Below are 19,151 nucleotides of genomic sequence, written 5' to 3' on the forward strand. Positions count from 1 at the left end.
AGGCTCGGCATCCCCCCACCCATCTTACTGGGAGTGCCTGTGGCACACCACTCACAGAACTTGCATGAGACGAGTGGGGCATGTCCTCACACCCCCCCCCCCCCCCCCCCGCCAAGGTTCTTCACAAGCCCAGTGTTGCCAGACTCTCCGAATACTCATTTGATCCCTAATCTGAGCAACTTGAAATTCAACTCCACATCCTAGGTGAGCACTGTAATTAATGAATTATTAGCTAAAAGGGAGACAGCTCTTGTAGTCCTATTTAGAGTGAAAGGCCCAGTGCAGCGGCTGATCTCCAGGAAAAGTTCAGTTTCATTTGATCCATTTGGTGGTAGAGACCTTCCTCCCTCATGGTACCTAAAATCCCTCAAGGACGGGGCTTAAGAAGTCCCCTGCACTTGCCAACACAGTGAGCCAGCATTGTGGTCCCTGCACTTACACTGCTGTCTCTGTCTGCAGTGTGGGGGGAGGCTGGGCACTCAAAAATTAGCCACTGTGACATTTCACAGCCCCAAAGACTTTCTGCAGAGCTAGCTTTCAAAGGTGGGAGAGTTCATCTTAGAACAACCTGCAGGAAACGATTCATACGTTTTGCCAGTTTTTTCTAGCAGAGACTTATGCATTACAGTGAGCCTGTCCATTACATAGGACTTTGTTTTATTGGGAGGATGGTAAAACAAATCTACACTGATATCAGTTTTCCCACGTTTGGGCTTTCTGTTTTAAGTACAGCTTCCCTGACATAAACTCACACATGTGTTACAGGAATTTAAATCATTTCTTAAGCCTCAGTTGATAAGAGCAGTTAGACATTGCATCTGTACCCGACAAAACTCTTGTATTTTGCAAAACCCTCACCCATTTCTTGGACTATTGTAGCAAAAACACTCATATCTCTCTCCCCAGAAAACTGGTACTGCAAAGATACATTAATATTCATTAGCCTAAATACATCTTGTGTCACACTGCAATTTAGAGTATGGCTGTCCTTCATTCCCCATAGTTTCTTCACATTCCCAATCTGTTTGTAGCAACTACTGATTCATTCTGTATTTAAATTATAAATGTATTTGGGCACAGACTGTATCTATATTCCATGTTTGTAACAAGACCTTGTAAAAGGGCAGCTCTGGTAACAGAAGGAAAAAGTGTTTCCACTTTCCTGCCTTTGACACAGATTTTTTGCAAACTTAGCAGACACAGTAATTTTAAGGTTTCTCCTCCTGCTGAATTCAAGGTGAGAGCCCTCATTCTGATGTCTCTGTGATGTCTAACAAGACAGATTAGATATTTCAAACAGCACAGACCTTAATGTAGATCCTTTAGGGGTTCAAGTTGGTAACATACCTCCATTGTGAAAATGAACATCTTTCCTACCTTTTATTAGTATTTGCAGCTTTTCATGTCAAGTGTCTGGAGAAGTCTATGATCTGTTCAGGGAACTCCCATAGGCCTAAAAGATTTTAGGTAGAATCCTACTACATAATTTCTCCCTTTTCATGTAGCAATAGGGAGGCACAGGGAATGAATGGCTTGAGCAAACTGTATTAGCTTGGAATTCCTAGGAAGAAAGAAGAGCATCTCCTTCCAGGAGTGAAGCTAGAATTTACATTATTAGCTTTCAGACCACAAACTCATGATATTATCATCTGTGGACATCAAAGACACCTATTTATATACTTGATACAGCATAAGTAGAATTACCTGCCACCAACCTGCAGTGAAAGCTGCACCTGTTGTCTAGATCAGCGAACATCATATCTCATCACTTCTTAAAGCTTCCGTCAGATGCCTGCTCTTTGATTTAAATATATACCGAACACCTTAAATCAGAAACAGAAATGTTTAAGAAAACAAACATATGTGCAGTATTCCTGTCAAGAGGCACACAAGAAAAACAAACTACATCGTAAGAGAAGACACAGCATCATCATGTTTATATACAAACATCACGCACTGCAAAATGTTCTAAGTAGTCTCATGGAAATTCGGAGAGACATTATTGGTGGTTAAAGTTTACTGGGCATAATCACTTAGAGTTTGAAAACCACATTTTGAGGTGTGAAAGAGAGAAAAGGAAAAGCAGTTGGAGGGAGTAAGGATTATTTTATCATCTATACTATATCTTAAAAAAATTATACTCTCCCTTCTCACTGAGTGTTTTAATGTGCCAAGACAAAGCACCATGACATCTTCTGATGTCAGAGAAACACAAACAAAATTTTAGCTCGATTCATTTGGATGTTGCTATTTAAGGTCAATTAAAACATATCCACTGACTTCAAGAAAGTTGATTCCTGGCCTAACAAATGCAGAACAGATAGACAGAAGACTGGCAGAACAAGGTAGAATTTAATTTGCTGCTCTGAACAGAGCACAGAAAGTACTTCATCACCACTGCTACAAGCCATCCCACGCCCCAGTGAAAAACCCTGATACAGTCCAGGTAGATTTTAAAGTGATTCCAGGAAGATATTCTGGGTTGTTCAGCCTCCTGGTAAAGTTAGCAAAAATATTTCAGTAATAACAAGGAACCAGCTTTCCATGGATGCATCCTTTCCTTCTCTCTGCCTTTCTCATATCCTTTAGTAAATTCCACCCTAATGAGCACCAAAATTCAGGAAAGAAAAAAGTGATTGCTACAGGAAGAAATACACTAAAAACACACAACCACAGTAGAGGATTTACCATACAGAACACTGGGCATTTCCAAGAAGGGCATTTCTTTTTCTGGAAGAAAAGTATATGGTGTATGGCCTCTTTCTTTAGTGCCATACTTTCGGACTGTCTTTTTTTTTTCTGTCAGTTTTTCCCTCTTTTTTTCCATTCTTTCTTCCCAGGGAGAATGCTGCTTAGCAATCTACACTGTCACTGTTATCAGGGTCATAGCCAAGAAACATGGCCTAATAAAAGGGAGAAATTCTTCTTCATTTGACACTACAGAAAAATTTAGGCAGACAAATATTATCTAAAGAATCTTTTTGACCATGGCACTGAGTATAGTTAGCCTTCTGCCCTTAAAATCAACTACATGTGATCTCTGAGAAATGGCTCGTGCCAGGTTTACATCTAGTGCTTCACCCTAGAGCTGGCAAATAATGTCTGCCACCAGTTCCTCAAGTTTCATCTCCCAAAGCTCACTTTAATTTTCCAAAAACCAGCCAGCCTTTAAAAGCTTATTTTATGTAACCTGCCAGGAGCATGGCCTGAGGTTTGTGTAGCTGCAGGCTGTACAATATGTAAACAACAAAGTTGATATATGCACATGAACAACCTCCAGAGACAGAAGTGGCTTGAGGGATCATATGCATTTTCCCAGGAAAAAGCTGCTGTTAGCAGCTTTGAAGACAGTTTAGCAATGGTATAAGCAAGTGGCTTGAAGTTTACAGATAGGTTAGAGATACATCACAACCCAGGTGCCTTTCAAATATGCCCCTGTCAAATGCAAGTCCCCGAGTGCAGTACAAAGTTACTTGTTGAACTCAGTGGTCAGTATCATGCAGAGGACAGAACAGACAACTGTTTTCTTCAAGCTTTAAGAATTGCAAAATTTGATTTTGAGAGGACAAGGGAGCTTCTGCATCCATGCCTCTCATACAGTAATGTGTTTGAAATGAGGCAGGCAGAAAATGGGCTTGTAGCAGTAGTTATATGTTATTTGAAGTACATGACAGTCACAGCAACTGTGCCCACAGCACATCAGAGAGCTTGAACACCTGGTTCGCACAGCAAATTTTGTCTCAAATTCTTCCGATAGAAATTCACATCTCCAAAGTTATTTACTTTTTAAAGGCTTCCAGTTGTGTCTCTCTCCTTTATTCTGTCATTTATTTACTAAAGCACAAACTTGCATATATTTGAAAGATTTACACACTGACTTCACAACATATGACCTGTTTGAAAATAAGATTTCCCATAAAGTGCACTGGGGAGTGAAACATAAACAGCTAGAAGAGATGCCCAGATAGCCTCACAAAAAATTCATACTACATCAAGGGAAGACAGAAACAGGCTGTTATCTCTGTTGTACAGAATAACAAAATGCTCATCCATAACAATTTCCCTATGTTCCCGTTACTATGGTTAATATAGTGACATGAGACAGAAGGCAAGACCACATTCCATTCTTTGTACTGCAAAAGTTTTTTTTTAATCTATTGTATTTGAATAAGAAAAAAAAATCTTCTGTAAAACTTTAGCTTTGACTTACACTGAAAGGAGCAATGCTGAAATAAAAAAATGCATGAAAACACTTTTTCCATTACAACGGAAGGAAAACTAGTCCTTGAAAGTCAGTGTAGAAGACAGAAATACTAGTCTGCCAAACCTGAAAATGATACAAGCACTTATAACTGGAGGAAAGGATGAAAATTAACTGTTTCCATCTACCATCACTTTCAAAACACTATTTAATGTACTTATAATGCAGGAAAACAAGAATCAGCCATGCTGAAAAGTGAATGAAAAACCTGGATGACAGAAGCAGAATTTAAGAGAGTGAGGCAATCAGTTTTCTGAGAAACCGACAAATACAGGGTGTCCAGTGCCCTTTGGACCTCAGGAAGGCCAGCAGTTAAGGACAGGAGAGGACTCCAGCTATCCTTATTCACAGCAGGACAGCTTTATGTCCTCAGTGCATCCTTTTTTCAGAGATATTTTGGTTTTAACAGCAGCTGGGTTCCTAGCTCGACATCTCTCATTGACTATTGAGCTTCTTAAATATAGATATCAATTACCAGCTACATAGCAGGCATAAATATCAGCTAAGTCTTTCTTGGCTTCTGCACGAAGTCAATTATGCAGATGTGGAACACATTAAATACTGGCAAACAGAGTCAAATTCTGCAATAACACTGTACTTAGGTTTTCTTAGCTAACATTGCAAAGCTAATCGAATGTTGCAAACAAAATTTCGTCTATCAAGCTCTTCTATTGCCACCTAGTGACTAACTTACATATAACGTCACTTCGTTTTAGTAGGTGGCATCTGAGGGAAATGCCCTATGACCATTGTTTTGTGTTACAGCATCTGTGCTTTCGCGCATCATGACGCATGTGTTACATCAATATGTATGTATATAAAGATAATTATTAAGGATCTAGGCTGTGTACTGTTAATTCCTATGAGGCTGAGGATGTTGTACCAATCCCAGAGTTTCAGCCACCAAAAATTATTGCCTCTTTTGCCACAAAGTCAAAACTCTTTTTCTCATAAAAACAAACTTTCCTGAGATTGTGAAATGCAGTTATTAGTATGCCTCCATGTCATTAACAGGGCTAGTCAAACTCACACAGAATGAAGTAAGAGCCAAAACCTCATATTCTGTTCATTTGTTGGGATAAGACAATTGTATCTCCTCAAGACAGCTAATTTGATCTGTGAGGAAGACTGGAGATAAGGAATTCCTTGTACTGAGTAATAACCTAATAAATACTGGCATAAGTCAAAGCAGAAATTTAAATTTAGTTATATTTAATAGTGACACTTTGCAATAGAATGAGACTCTGCAAGAAAAGCATAAATCAGATGCTAAGCAAAAACTTAAGTATCTCCCATGGTGATCTGTCAATTATGCAGTCCTCACTTAGTTAGCCTGGCATTCTTGTTGGTGGCACGCAAGAGATGTATTCTAAAAAGACAGTTTTGCCACCGATAAGTAACAAACCTTCAAAATTACTCATATTAAGTCATCCTTTTGGGAAATGATTGTAATAATTTCCAAGGCCATTGAGTGATTTGAAATCCAACTGAAACAGAGACAGTTGTGTTTTATGGCAAAATTTACCTTCTTTCAAGAATTAGGTCCCACAGGCTGAATTTGATTACGTCCATATCTACCTGAGAATGAGGAAAGGCAAAGGATCCATGGATCCAGTGAAGAAAGAAGAGAAAAACATGGGTGGGGAGGTGCATATGATTGCCAGTGATAGAGATTATTGACTAGTGTCCAGTGTCCACACTAGTCAATAAGCCCACCAGTCTCCACAGTGCCCTTCCATACTAGCCTTTTATAGTTACTTTTATTTCACATAGCAGTTCCTGGATTTTCTAAATAATTTAATTTCCTTCAAACCATTGATGTGCTTATGTACATGCATTGGCAAGCAGAGGAAGTTTCAGCTTTCACTTATATATTCATAGCACTAGTCTGAAAGCAAGATGATTTTCTTCTTTCCTTCAGTGTCAGCACCATGCGGAATCCAGAATCAGACAGCTGGGATAAAGCATTCCCAACTAAACAAACCTACTGGAAAAAATAATATTCTAAGTATAAAACTCAGCAGCCAGGTTGGAGAACACCTAGACACTTTTTAATATAAATGGCAGGCTATGATAAGAGATAATCAAAACAGCAGAAGAGCTTCTACAACAAACCTCCTCTCTTGCTTAATTCTTCTACTATATCTCATGCATATTTTCTACATTTCTTATTTGCATTTGAACTAACATTTCCAATATTGCATAAGAACTAACAAGAGCCAATAGTGATTTTGTTCTCCAGTACGTACCAGAGTACATAAGCAAATCATTATTGGTTCTGGTTAGTTCTCATTTCAATCCGTGTTATTTATCTAAGTATGTTGCCGTGAAAACAGTTATCCTTTTGTGGCTATGTAATTTGTCACAAGGAAGGAAGGCTATACCCTGGCTGTCAGTTCTGCACTTCTTGAACAGGTGCTTGCAAGATACTTGCAAAAACTCTACATTTGCTTATGAGGCTAAGACAAACAGCTTTATGATTTATAGGAAGAGAATCACACACAAGCACTGGTGATTTATAATGAAATGGCTAAGCACCTTAATCATCTCTGACCGTATCCACATTTCTTCCACATAGGCTAAGCTTGTCTTCTACTAGGGTTCAGTCCTAAATACTTCTTACTTTCCCTAGCTACATTAGTGGTAAGGCATAATAGAGTCAAGAGATATCACCCTAGGCTTTGTCTTGTGCCGTTAATTGGATGGTTCTTAGAACAAATAATTTGACAGTTACAGTAGAGGGGAATGAAATAGCCACCAGAATTTTATCTCTGACATCACAAGCAAATATTTTGTTAGCACATGATACCAACCTGTAAGCTTTGGAGGAAAAAATGCTATGTGCATACACATATTGTGTAATTATTCAAAATTAAAAGATTATTAATATACTATGATACTTTATTTTTATTATATATTATATATATGCACATAAAAAGGCCAGCATCTTACACTTAAAAACTTAGTCGCTTATAGGAAAGTTGTAGTACTCTGCAGTGGGCTAGCTGCAGTCAAGCAGTGTTGACTGAAAGGAAAGTCAGTCCTTTAGCCGTCCAGCATTATTTGGAAGCTTCTGCCTACACAGGTTCCTATTTCATCTTTGCCAGAAATGATGGGCATATGCTTAAAACACTAGACCAGCATGTGATTACAATCTGGATTACATTTCTGCCAGTTTCATGAGTATCTGCATGACATTGGGAAGATGCTTCTGTTAAAATGGGAAATGTAAAACTTTCTTTCCCAGACTTTCTTTACTTTGTTTTAAAATTAGGCCTATTCACGTGTGTTTGTGGAGTATGGAGAGATTTGTGGGCTTAGATACTATCACGTTATTTTCACATACAGTCTTTAGTTCTGTTGAGGTCCTCTTTCAGCATGCCTGTAGCATGGCCTAGTCATATCCACACTGTATAATGGGTGGCATGTCCTTGGAGATAACAGCCACCTTTCAAGCCCTTGCTGCGTACACACACACACACACACAGAGGAATCTCTCCATGCTACCCTGTATCAAAATATTCTTTCTGCTGCTGCCTCCTCAGCTTCTACAGTGAACAAAAATCCCATATGTGCTTTTATACCAGATAACTGATAGAAAGGGTAAAATGAAGGAAGGAGGAGGTTTGTCCAAGTCTTGTGCATACTTTGTGTGAGGGGGACAAATACATGCCCAGTCATAGGGGCAGTCGTAACGTCATCTGCTCCAACATGAGCACCAGGAACTATCATAGCATGGACCTTACCATTTGGTTTGTGATGGCCTGCTCTTACCCAGCACAGTCCCTAGGTCATGGCAGAGTGGACAGATGTACTGCCCACAAGGCCACGCCACTACTGTCTCACCACTGTGTATAGCCAGTAACACCTAATGTTGAAGGTATGGTACCAACAGCAGTGAGTCACCGTGTGTTACATGCACACCCCTGCCAGGAAAGGCAGCCTTATCTGCCAAGCAGCAGGGTGGCCCATGGCCTCAGCCGGGGAAGATGGCTAGTTCTGGAAGAGGCCAGTTCTGCTTGTATCATTTCTGTACATTGTGGATCCACAAGGCCACCATGGCTCTCGCTGTGGATGTGTCCTTCTGAGCACAGCTGTCAGCGCTGGGACCCTGCCTGGCCTCAACATGCAGGATTCCCCTTTCCCTCACTGCAAACTCCAGTCCAATCCCATCTTTTCTACAGACTACAAGGTCCTCCTTCTGTTATCACACCATCCTCAAAGAGTCCACCCCAGCTGCCCAGCCCAGCTGCTCTCAGCTGGGCCTGGGGCACCCTTGTGCCTGCCTCAGAACCAGGAGAGCTTAGCAGTACTTGGGACAAGAACGGGCAGAGGGAGAAAGCTTGGGGATCTGGGAGCTAAGAGCATTTCCAAAGGGTACACAGTCAGATGATGTATGTTGACAAGTGCTAAAAAAATTATTTTTTTAAGTGATATAACCTTTAATTTAGTCCCGTGCAAAACATTACAGTCTTCTCACGCAAAAAAGAATATGTAAAAGAATAATTGCTGAAAGCTACCAACCCACAAATAACAGCATTCTCGCAAGAATATAAAACAATTGAGAAAGTTTGTGTAGATGATTCTGGGTTTGAGGCCATCCTAGAAAATGCCAGTATTGAAGCTGCAGTTGAGAAATCAAAAAACAAGGAAAAAACAGGTGCCAACACCATGGTCTCCAGACTCCAGATGTTTGGAGCCAAATGATTTAGCCTGGAAAATATGAAAGCATATTCCACATTAATTTGTCTGTTTCAAGGACTGGCAAATCAAATTTATGTCCAAAACAAGATCAGCACGACACAAAGACCAATTAAAAACAGGTGTGGGCCCACCAGAGGGAATATGAAGAGATACTACAGGCCCATGAATAAGAAACAAAATAAAATGATATATTCCAGTAGGAAAAAGAGGGGAAAGGAAGGGGAAAGGACACAAAAGCACCAAGTACCCCTGGGCTGAGTGAGACTGAGAAATAGGTAACTGTTTAATTCTCAGATGAAAAAGATGACAGAAAAAATAACCAATGAAAAAGAAAAAAGCAACAGAATAAATGAAATAAAATAAATGTGAGGGAGGGGTTTTTCCAGTTAAGGAAAAGGAAAAATCTTCAGTGAAATGTTCTGACTCACCCAAGAGAAGAGAAGCTACTGAGGGAATGAGGACTGCAGAAATAACTACTGCCTTTATGGCTACAGACACAGCACAGCTAGGCAAGGCATGACCGTCCCTTAGTGGCACAACAAAAGCAAATGCTTCCATTCTAGAGCCACAGACCAAGCAAATCCCTGCACAGCACAGCAGAGGCAATATTAAGAAAACAGAGTGGTGGGCAGATTGGCATGAGGTGTGCTTCCTAAACAGAGAAGACACAACCAGAGTAGTTGCCATCATGAGGTGATTATCCCAACACCACAGAATATACCTTTTTGGATCATAAAGCTTTTGCTGATGATCTAGAGCTTTATGCTGATTCATAATCTGCAGCAGCCACAGGCTTCCCCTCTGAAATTAATTCAGAAATACAGGAGAGATGAGTAAGTAACAATTGGTGAGTTCTGGAACTGAATTAACACGTTCATTGTGAAGGAGGCTAACAAGGAGAAGCATCCCAAAGATTTAAAAGCAGTAATTTGAAGCAAACAGTATATCTTTTCTCCTTCCAAGTCAGTAGGAGCTAGGCTCTGTTCTAACAGACCGTTCCCTACTGCCTACACAATCACAACATTCATGTCCTGGCAACCTGTTTAGCCCACTCAGTTTAGCCTCTTCCATTCCTGCGCTGAGGTGGTCATCTTTCAGGACCATTCAATACTGTAGCTAAAAATTTGTATGACTTGCCCCTCTAATATTTGCTCTTATTTGGACACCTACCTGAAGGATCTTCAGCCAATCCTTTCGATTGCTGATAAGAAAAGAAAACAACGCAGTGAGTGATATGACATACCCTATTAAATAGTTTGGAAGACTTTTAAAAATAATTTTCTGATTTCATAGTTCTATTTTTATATTATCTGACAGGCATTTTTCTTAATTTACTCATCTAGGATGTACATTAATTCCATGTTCAAATGCCTCTGCAAAATCCTGCTCAGAAAAATATTTTGTGCTAGTGAGTCACATTTTGATAAGGGAAAAAATAATTCTACTTCACTAACTGTAGGAATACTTATATTGACAAAGTATGCAGAGAAAACAGGTATATGGTCTCAGTTCTACAGAGATTTGCATGCAGATATCCACTGAGATAATTTTTGCAAGAGTGGAGTCTATGAACACCAGTGATAATCCTAAAGCACTCTATCTATTTTAAATACAACAGTGCTGATGTGGCATCAAAACTATGACATACTTTACGGCCAGTGATACGAACAAATTCAAATTTAAATTTCCTACAGCAACTCTATTTGCCTATTGAGACAGAATACCATTTCCTTCCTGTAAAAGAAAGCCCTTGAATGTAATACATTTGCATGTTTTTAATGCTGAATGCCAGGTTGGGAAGTTCTCAGGTTGTCTGGCTCATGAGCTATCTTGTTTTCTGTGTTGTTAATGAGTTTCACAGCTTTAGGAAATTAAGAATTCAGAAGAGCATAAATTGTGACAGTGCCTGCCTTGCAATGCTTGTATAGCATCACCATTCTTGGACCAACACGCATCAAAGGCATCCTTTGTGATAAAGACATACATGTCATGTCAGGCTTTTTACATTTCATGCTGTTCTGGTCTTGATAGTCTCAGAAGAGTATTTTTAAAATGTCTTTACTGGCCAAAAAGAAAACTTTTTCTCAATTTAGATTCAGCGATGAATCAAGAACGGCTTGTAATTGCCTACAAATAGTCTTATGTTTTTAATATTGTTGCAGACTGGACTGAATTTACGAAGTTAATTCGGGCAGAGACAGTGTGAACCTAGAGAGGAAAGCACCGAGATTATCTGAACTCAGCAAATTCTACCAACATAACAGGATCCACCCATCAGCTTTAACCAGACATTTACATGGATCTACAGCATGTAATAACTTTCCATAGTTGTTACTTTTACTAACACTTAAATGTACTCCAGAATGGCAACTTTGGCTGAGTGTGAAAGCAGAACACAGGAAAAAAAATAACCAGGTCTTTTACAGGATAATGACCATTTTTTTTGTTTGTTTTCCAGTGTATAGCAACTAAATATTCTCTTTTTGTTAGTATTATTTTGATAGTGAATAACCTAAATTTTTCTCATTTTGTAAAGTATTGTTCTCTTATTGTTCTCCACATTGTATTGTGTCACCTCTACACATTCTAAGACAGAATTACAAAGATTTTAACAATGTTTACAAAATTCTTACCACTGTCTGCAAGGTAAGGGCTGCCCCTGCTAGGATATTTAGACTGTAAGATAGACAAGCATGTAGATCCTAGGTTCATAGGGAGACACATGCGCGCCTTTAGCAGCGCACAAGCTATTTAGAAAGAGTATTGGGCTTCAAAAAGAGGGAGGAACTGTCACAGCCAACGTCTTCCCTCTGTAGCTGGACAGGAGAGCAGAGCCTGATGTGTAAGGCAGGAGAAAAAGGTGGGCCCCACTTGTTTGCTAGAAATTGTACCCCGTATCGGTGAGGGGTGAAACAAAGCTGTCTAAAGACTATATGCAGGCAGGACCTACTCTGTTTGCTGACCTAGATGCAGGACAGCACTACCCTTCATCACTGTCCCCTTTCCCTTCAGTGCGGGAGCAGCTGTCTATACCATGTTATATCCCTGTGAGAAGGCTCATTTCCTTGGCACTTAACTCACCTCCTCAGCACAAACAAGCTCAAAGGTAATAACAGAGAACATGGCCCAGCCTGAAAGCATGAACAGTGTGCAGCTGCATTCCAAGGAAGGGAAAGTGCAAGGGTTTAGGAAGATGTCCTCAGGGAGGGCACAAAGGACCAGCAAGCTCTGAACCACAACGCATGGCTTTTAACTGTGCCACTGATATCACCTACCTTTCTGTCTCGCAAAGGCCAAATGATTTTTGCTATCTTCTTTGCTTGGATCAGCTTCAGACAGTCATTGCAGGGTTCACTTGTAGTGAGAAGTTCAGCATTACTCAGATCTCTCTCAGAACTGAAAAACACAGTACTGCCACAATTACAAATGAGGTGGTGGTGAGGAGGAGGGGTTATTTCTCTTGGAGACTAGAGTGGATTCCTCTCTTTTTTTCTCTTCTACTGCTAGCCAAGGGAAGTGAGTAAGGGATCTTCAGCCCTTGAAAAACACTTGCAGTGTGTACTAGAAGCTTGCGGACTTGGGAAGTAGATCTACCTCCTGCTTGCATTCTCATAGCACTATACAGCAAATACTCTGGGTTACAAAATGTGTATCCAGGAATAATTTCACTAGCAAGTCATAATCACCTGATTGCTGGAGTAGGCTACAGCAGAGCATTCAGTCAACATGCTGCCCACTGAGCAGCTGTCAGGAGAGGGAATGTCGGTCAGGGATGCAAACATAGACATTTGCAACAGCATTGTCAGTTGTCAAGAAAATTTTCCATAGGCAGGAAACTTCATAAAACCCAGTGTGTGTGTGTCAAAGGAGACATTCTAAGTTGACTCTCCCCAGCTGTGATGCCCTGCATTTCCAATGGCTAAGTAATATAAGCGCCCACACATAGGAGCAATTGCTCCGCCACGTGCCGCTCCTGTCTCCACAACCTGTGAAGCCCCCTACCCATGACTGCACACGGGAACTGGGCTTACATGAGTCAGAGGATGGGGACTAGCAGGAACCTCTGAGATCCTGTCACATAAGTTTGCTGAGTGTATTAGAATACATTGACCTAGGGCCTTGTAAGACTAAGGAACATCTTTCCATGCTATCTAACATTACTTGTCCCATCTACAATTTGGAAATCCCCATGGTAGTTTAGTTAGAAAGTTATTTCTTCATTATTGAAGAACCCAACAGGAAGATTTTCTATGTCTAATTTTTTTAAGTATTTAAAGAGTTCCCACCTCATAATAATTGCATTAGCTTCTGCACATACAACTGCATGCTTGTCAAAATCAACATCTGCCTTCTTTCCAAACAAACTATTCATTGACCCTTTTGGATATCCACTGTAGCCCAGGGCAACCTAGGACGACACATAGAAAAAAACAAAATGGTTTGCTGGGACCTTTAGTTATTTGCAGCCTAATCCAACTACTAGAAGTTATTAATAACTTCAGTGGGAGTCCTTATGAGATTCTTAATTTTGACTGATGCAGATTTCCATTTCCAGATGACTGATTGTGGTTCTTGATCAGAAGTTTCAGAAACTCATGAGCTCTTTTTTTTTCCCCACAGAACAAATTGTCTTTATTTGCAGAAATACATTTTCCTATGAACATCAAATACAGTGCTTGTAAATAATCATTGTAATCATCACAGGAAAAGTTGATTAGCAAGAAAAAAACATGCAAAGGAGACCGCTAAACACAAAGTCAGTGGAAAAAATTGAAAAATGCTAGCTATATCTTCTAAGATGTGTTAGTGTGTTGTGTTCCATATTTTGGAATTATGTAAAATAAAAATAAGGAAAATAAGCTGGGCATTTTGATACAGTAACACTTGCAATGTCATGCAAGAAAGTCAGTTCATTAAAGTTTTTCAAACACCAGACTTTGCTTCTTCCAATTGCTGAGTAGATATTAAATAATTAATCATCTTAATGTTCCTGGACAGAGTTAAAGAATGTATATTTATCTGGGTTTTTCAGATGAGGTAGCTTCAACGGGAGCAATTCTGCCTTCACAAAAAGTTGTTTTATACTACTACAACTCCACTAACATATATTTTAAGAGAGTCCATATGAATGATTACTTAAATGAGGAAAATTAACTTTTTCCTTTACATATAGAAACACAAGCTTTGTGAACTTAAATTGCATCTCTTATGGAAGATATGGGCTTTGAAAAACATTTCTGTGCCTGATAACTTATTTCATAACAATCCTACAAGTATTTTTTAATATAACACTAAATTATGACTAGACATTTTTATAAGAAGAGCAAAAATGAATACAGATTGAGATCTGAGCAGTTTCTCTTCATATTTGAAAATCACGAGTCATTCATAGACCACATAAACCCATACTTACAATTTTGTCTCCACTGAAAATCAAAGTCCCCACTCCATTATTGTTGTCTGGGGAGAAACAATCAAATAATCACAATTATAAATTCATATAACACATTAATATTAAAACAAACTTGCTAGTTCAAAGATCTGAAGTTCTTACTCATGCCTACAGGTCTAAAGAGATGCAAAACACACCTTTTGGTGCAAAAGGATGTGTTTCTTACCAGGCTGCCTTCCAAAAAATCAGGTAAATTGCTAACAAGAAAGGCTAACCAGTTGTGTTGTATCAACACACTTACCTCCAGCTCTCATAGCTCTCTGCCTTCTGTAGTCCATCTCTATAGCATGTACCTAGTGGTCCTAAGTGGAAGTCACAACACCTTTTACCTTCCTTGCTGCTAAGACTACAATGTTTTCTATTCTTGCAACTCTAAAATACTTTCTCCTCCTGAAGAAGCTCAGCTCTCCTCCTGAGTAAGCTCAGTTAGACCTACCTCAAGGCATAGGCACATGCAATGACATCTATTCCACAGGCTCTCTTCCTTCATCCCCCCTCTCTTGGGAGAGAGAAAAAAAAAATCAAGCTCTTTCTATACCTGTGGGCTCTGCTTCAGGCACAGGTTTAGTATACAGCTCCTTTGGGTGACCTACTGGCACCTTTTGGGAACCCAGGGAAGCTGGTGCAGGTTTGATGCTAACAGGGACTACCTGGGTGATGACTGGGAGACCATAGCCAGAATGGGTCATGCACACCCTTCTTTCCTGAAGTCCCCTTATATGAAGACAGGGAGCAGACTGTGAGTTAAATGAATCGCTCCAGCAGTGGAGCCCACTCCCAGTAGCAATTTTTCCCAGGGATCCTCATCATGTTATAGCAGAAGGACCACAACATGCAATCCTCAGGTGCTTCTATATGAAATGTGTCACCATGCAGTGCAGATGGGGCACCCCCTTTCATCTCGGAGTATAAACCCAGAGGCCTGAAGCCCTGAAAATGCAGAGAGCTCACTGCTCACGAAGAGGGTGGAAAAGTAGCTCAGCACTCTCTTAGGAGTCTGAGGTAGAAAATGGGAGAAACTGATTCCAAGCCTAGTCCTGGTATATAATATATTAAAAATATATAAAAATATAAAAAATACAGTATTAGTGGAATAAATTTAATACATGAAGTTCTGCAAAATATGTGGCTAACAAAACCGTGCACTATAACAAAATGCTGCAGCCTACAGCAGTCTAAGAGACTGAGAGCAGAGAGCGTTCAGAGTTTATAATTTCTGAGGAAGCAGGAAACCTCTCTGTCTAGGACGCTTCCTTTAAATAGGAGTGCTTCTTGAGAATCACAGATGTGCTATATCCCTTCCTAAAAGCACTGATGGTGTACAGAAGAAAAGTAACACAGTAGGAGCCAGAAGATTCTACTTTGCTATCTATGAGAAATCAGCAACTGTTAAAATGACTAAAATCAAAATATTGCAGTCGAAATCTGCAATATTTTCTCTTTTATAAAGCAGCTTTAATCAACTGTGGCAAAAGCACTGGGAAATAGTAATACAGATTTGGGATAAAATGTTGCTGAGTTAACGCTTTGGCCTAAATAGAATCCTTTTTTGCAACCTGCACAGGCCAAACTGAATGAAAACCAAAATGTAATATTGTCAGTATAACCAACCACAACCAGCCAGCCTAACAGACAATGAAAGAAAGTAATAATGTCCAGTGCTTCTTCAGTTTTGAAAATCTTTAATGCAAAAATAGGACAGTTTGACTAAAAATACTTTGGAACTGATCACAGGCCATTTGATATCACATCATGTGAGAGAAACTGGCTCCAACCAAAGACACCTGCAATCAGCTTAGGGAGTTAGAAATCCTCCACCAGTGGGAAAGACAGGAGGACCATGTCTGCTTTTCCTCCATTTTGGCTAGCGGTAACAAAAGTATGAGCCCAGCCTCTTGTTCAGTAAAGACTTCTGCACTGCATTTCTTTGGATCTTAATTATCCCTGGAGATCTCACTGGGTTAGCTCCCCCTTCAGCAAAGAAATCTTGATTTGGTAATAAAGATATGCTCTATTTTTTGTTAGGGATATTTTTGCCCAGTTTGCACTAACTGTCTTCTTCAGATGACATGAATATGGTTTTTAAGATATAATAATGCAATATGAATTAATTTTATAAAGTGGGAAATACCATTGTGTTACTAAAATGTTTCGTGAATTAGCTAATAGAATTCAATTAAATCAATTAAAGGTGGTTTTAATATATTATATCTTCAGGAATGCATTTAACAGTTATGTAGGATTCTTCTACACCAAGTGAGTTACTGAGCTAAATTTAGTAATATTCATTTACTTACCACTTCTGGATGCTAATAAATCACAGAGTTGCAACGCATGGGCATATTTGGGAGTATTTATTTCATCTCTAGGTTTCTCCTTTTCTAATATTGTAATTTTTTCATCTTTGGCACCTGCCAGAGTTTTAAAACAATCCTTTACTGTAGTAAGATTTTCTTTATACTTTTTGTGTTGTTTGTCTTTCAGGTGTCCCAATTTAAGACGCTCTAACATATCACTGGTATAGTTCTCATCAAATATGGATGCAATTGTGATGCAATCACCATCAGAAGATGCTCTTTTATTTGAAACAAGTATCTGCTGCTTTCTTTGATCGTTTATTGCTGGTACGAAGACTGCTGCAACGACATAGCTTTCTGAAAAGATGGTATTAGTATGTTTTACCAGCTCACCACTAAAGGTCTCATCTGCCTTTTTTTCAAAATTAGGCCAGTAGTACACTTGTGAGACTTGTGCTGAATAAAGAAAAAACATATGAAAAATTAAAACTAGATGTGAAATATACTAGTGATAACATTTTCTCCATTAATAAATGTAAAATGATACAGAAATTATTTCAGCAAGCTGAAACTTTTCCCAAGTTGGTCTCATTCTCTAGTGTTTCATTAATATAATACTTTTATTTATTATCACATTATTTTCATAGTCCAAAGGGATATTTTATATACCATTTGGGACTTATTGTCTTGCTTGTTTTCAGATGATTAGAACTATTGTCTCTACTTATATTTACCAAATTACGAATGTCTCTTAAACAGTAAAGATGTCCAAAACAAGGAGATCATTTAAAAAGATACAGGAAGTTATTGTCATGGAAAAATATGTATATTAATTAGGCATCCAACACAACCAGAAAAATGAATATGTTGGAAGTGTATTAAGTACTCCAAGTGAACTTGTCTGCAAAAAATCTGCCTTACTTTCCTAGTTATCCTAGATATTAATACCTGAGGGACATTTCTGGTCTGATAAATGACTTAAGTCAGAATGCCTGTATTTGTCTTCTATTTTATCAAGTACATAATCTACACATTGTTGTTTGCAAGATTCCCACATCTTTTGGGACCATTCGTCTAATTTTTTTCTCTTTTAACAAGTATCTCTAAAATCTCTGTTAGATCTCCTTTGAATTTAATGATTTATACTATTTATTATTACGTGATAGTAAGTATTGTATGATTTGTATGACAACATTATGAATCACATCTTAATATTCCCTAATAATCAAGGATATCTATTGTATAAAATATTTAGCTAAATCAGCCTCTGATGATGATCTGAATGATTCACACAGAATCAACTGAGGAAAAATGCAGAGTGGAAGAAATGAAAGAGGAAGAGGAATGTATGGCATGAATAATTTACCAGTCTGTGAGTATTCCACATGTGCAATGTTAGCTAGTCTAAGAGATATTTCAGATCTGAGACTGACCTTGAACAAGCAATTTTGCACAATAGTTGCAAGGCATTCGAGATAAGTACACTTCACAGCCTTTCAGAGCATTAGGAAACCTTAACAGTACTTTGGGCACAGCATGAAGATCCTCTGCAGAGCAGTCCACTGCTATAATCCTTTTTGTTTTTCTGGCTTCACAGACAACAATTCCAATTTTGCAATACTGCATGTACATATACAAAAAAAGTACAACCATTCAGTGAAAGGCAGTCCATCTAGATTATATGTATGTAAAGTGATACCAATTTTGGAGAGCAGATATCAGCAATCAAAGGATCCCACAGAAAATGTATGTCATTTTTGAGGAAAGGAGTAGGGATCAAGCAGTTGAAAAACATGCTGATCTCTACAGATTTTCAGTCAGAAGTGTAGATATGTCTACAGCACATAATTTGATCAACAGTGCAAATACTTTGACTGGAGTCCAGAAAGAGCTAAGAGGTAGACCTCTGGAAAGCAAGTCTGTAAAATAATGAAAATAAAAGGGAAATGAATATTGTAATAGTTGGTCTACTACAGATTACCAGGCGAAAGGAGTATGGAGACAAGGAGACAAGGTATAATTTTAAATGAATAACAACACTATTCAAAGGATTCTCATGGTAGGAACCAGACATTTATCTAGTTTGGAAATGTAAAACAACTTTGATTTATGCATTCAAAGATTAAAATGTTAACAAGCCAAAATCCAAGTAAGCTGGGTGCTCCTGCATGAATGACCAGTAAATTCACGCATGAACATCCAGGCAGCTCAGGCCTGAGCCCCTAGTTAGCTCACACATGAACACTGTATTGGGCATAAACAGCAGGGTTTTGGGAGCAGGGGCCTGTGTGAAGGAGACTAGGAATTGCCCCATGCCAGCTGGCTCTGACACCAGTGTGAGCAACCCATAGTGCCCCAAAACTTCATCAAGTCAAAGGAACACACGATGCCTCAGCTCAAACATATTTAAGAAGGAGCATCAGGGGGAGGAGATGTG

General features: G+C 39.0%; 1 long non-coding RNA gene across 1 annotated transcript; it reads right to left on the bottom strand.

Annotated features, from left to right (window-relative positions):
* Positions 1–10,130: 10,130 nt before the first annotated feature.
* Positions 10,131–14,590, bottom strand: LOC135328656 (uncharacterized). Its single transcript, XR_010389629.1, has 4 exons — positions 14,379–14,590; positions 13,252–13,373; positions 12,241–12,361; positions 10,131–10,166 (listed from the first exon to the last, which is right to left on the bottom strand). It is a non-coding gene; the product is annotated as an uncharacterized LOC135328656 (long non-coding RNA).
* Between the last annotated feature and the right edge of the window lie 4,561 nt (positions 14,591–19,151).

Source organism: Dromaius novaehollandiae, chromosome 1, assembly GCF_036370855.1.
Source record: "Dromaius novaehollandiae isolate bDroNov1 chromosome 1, bDroNov1.hap1, whole genome shotgun sequence".
Classification (NCBI taxonomy): Eukaryota; Metazoa; Chordata; class Aves; order Casuariiformes; family Dromaiidae; genus Dromaius; species Dromaius novaehollandiae.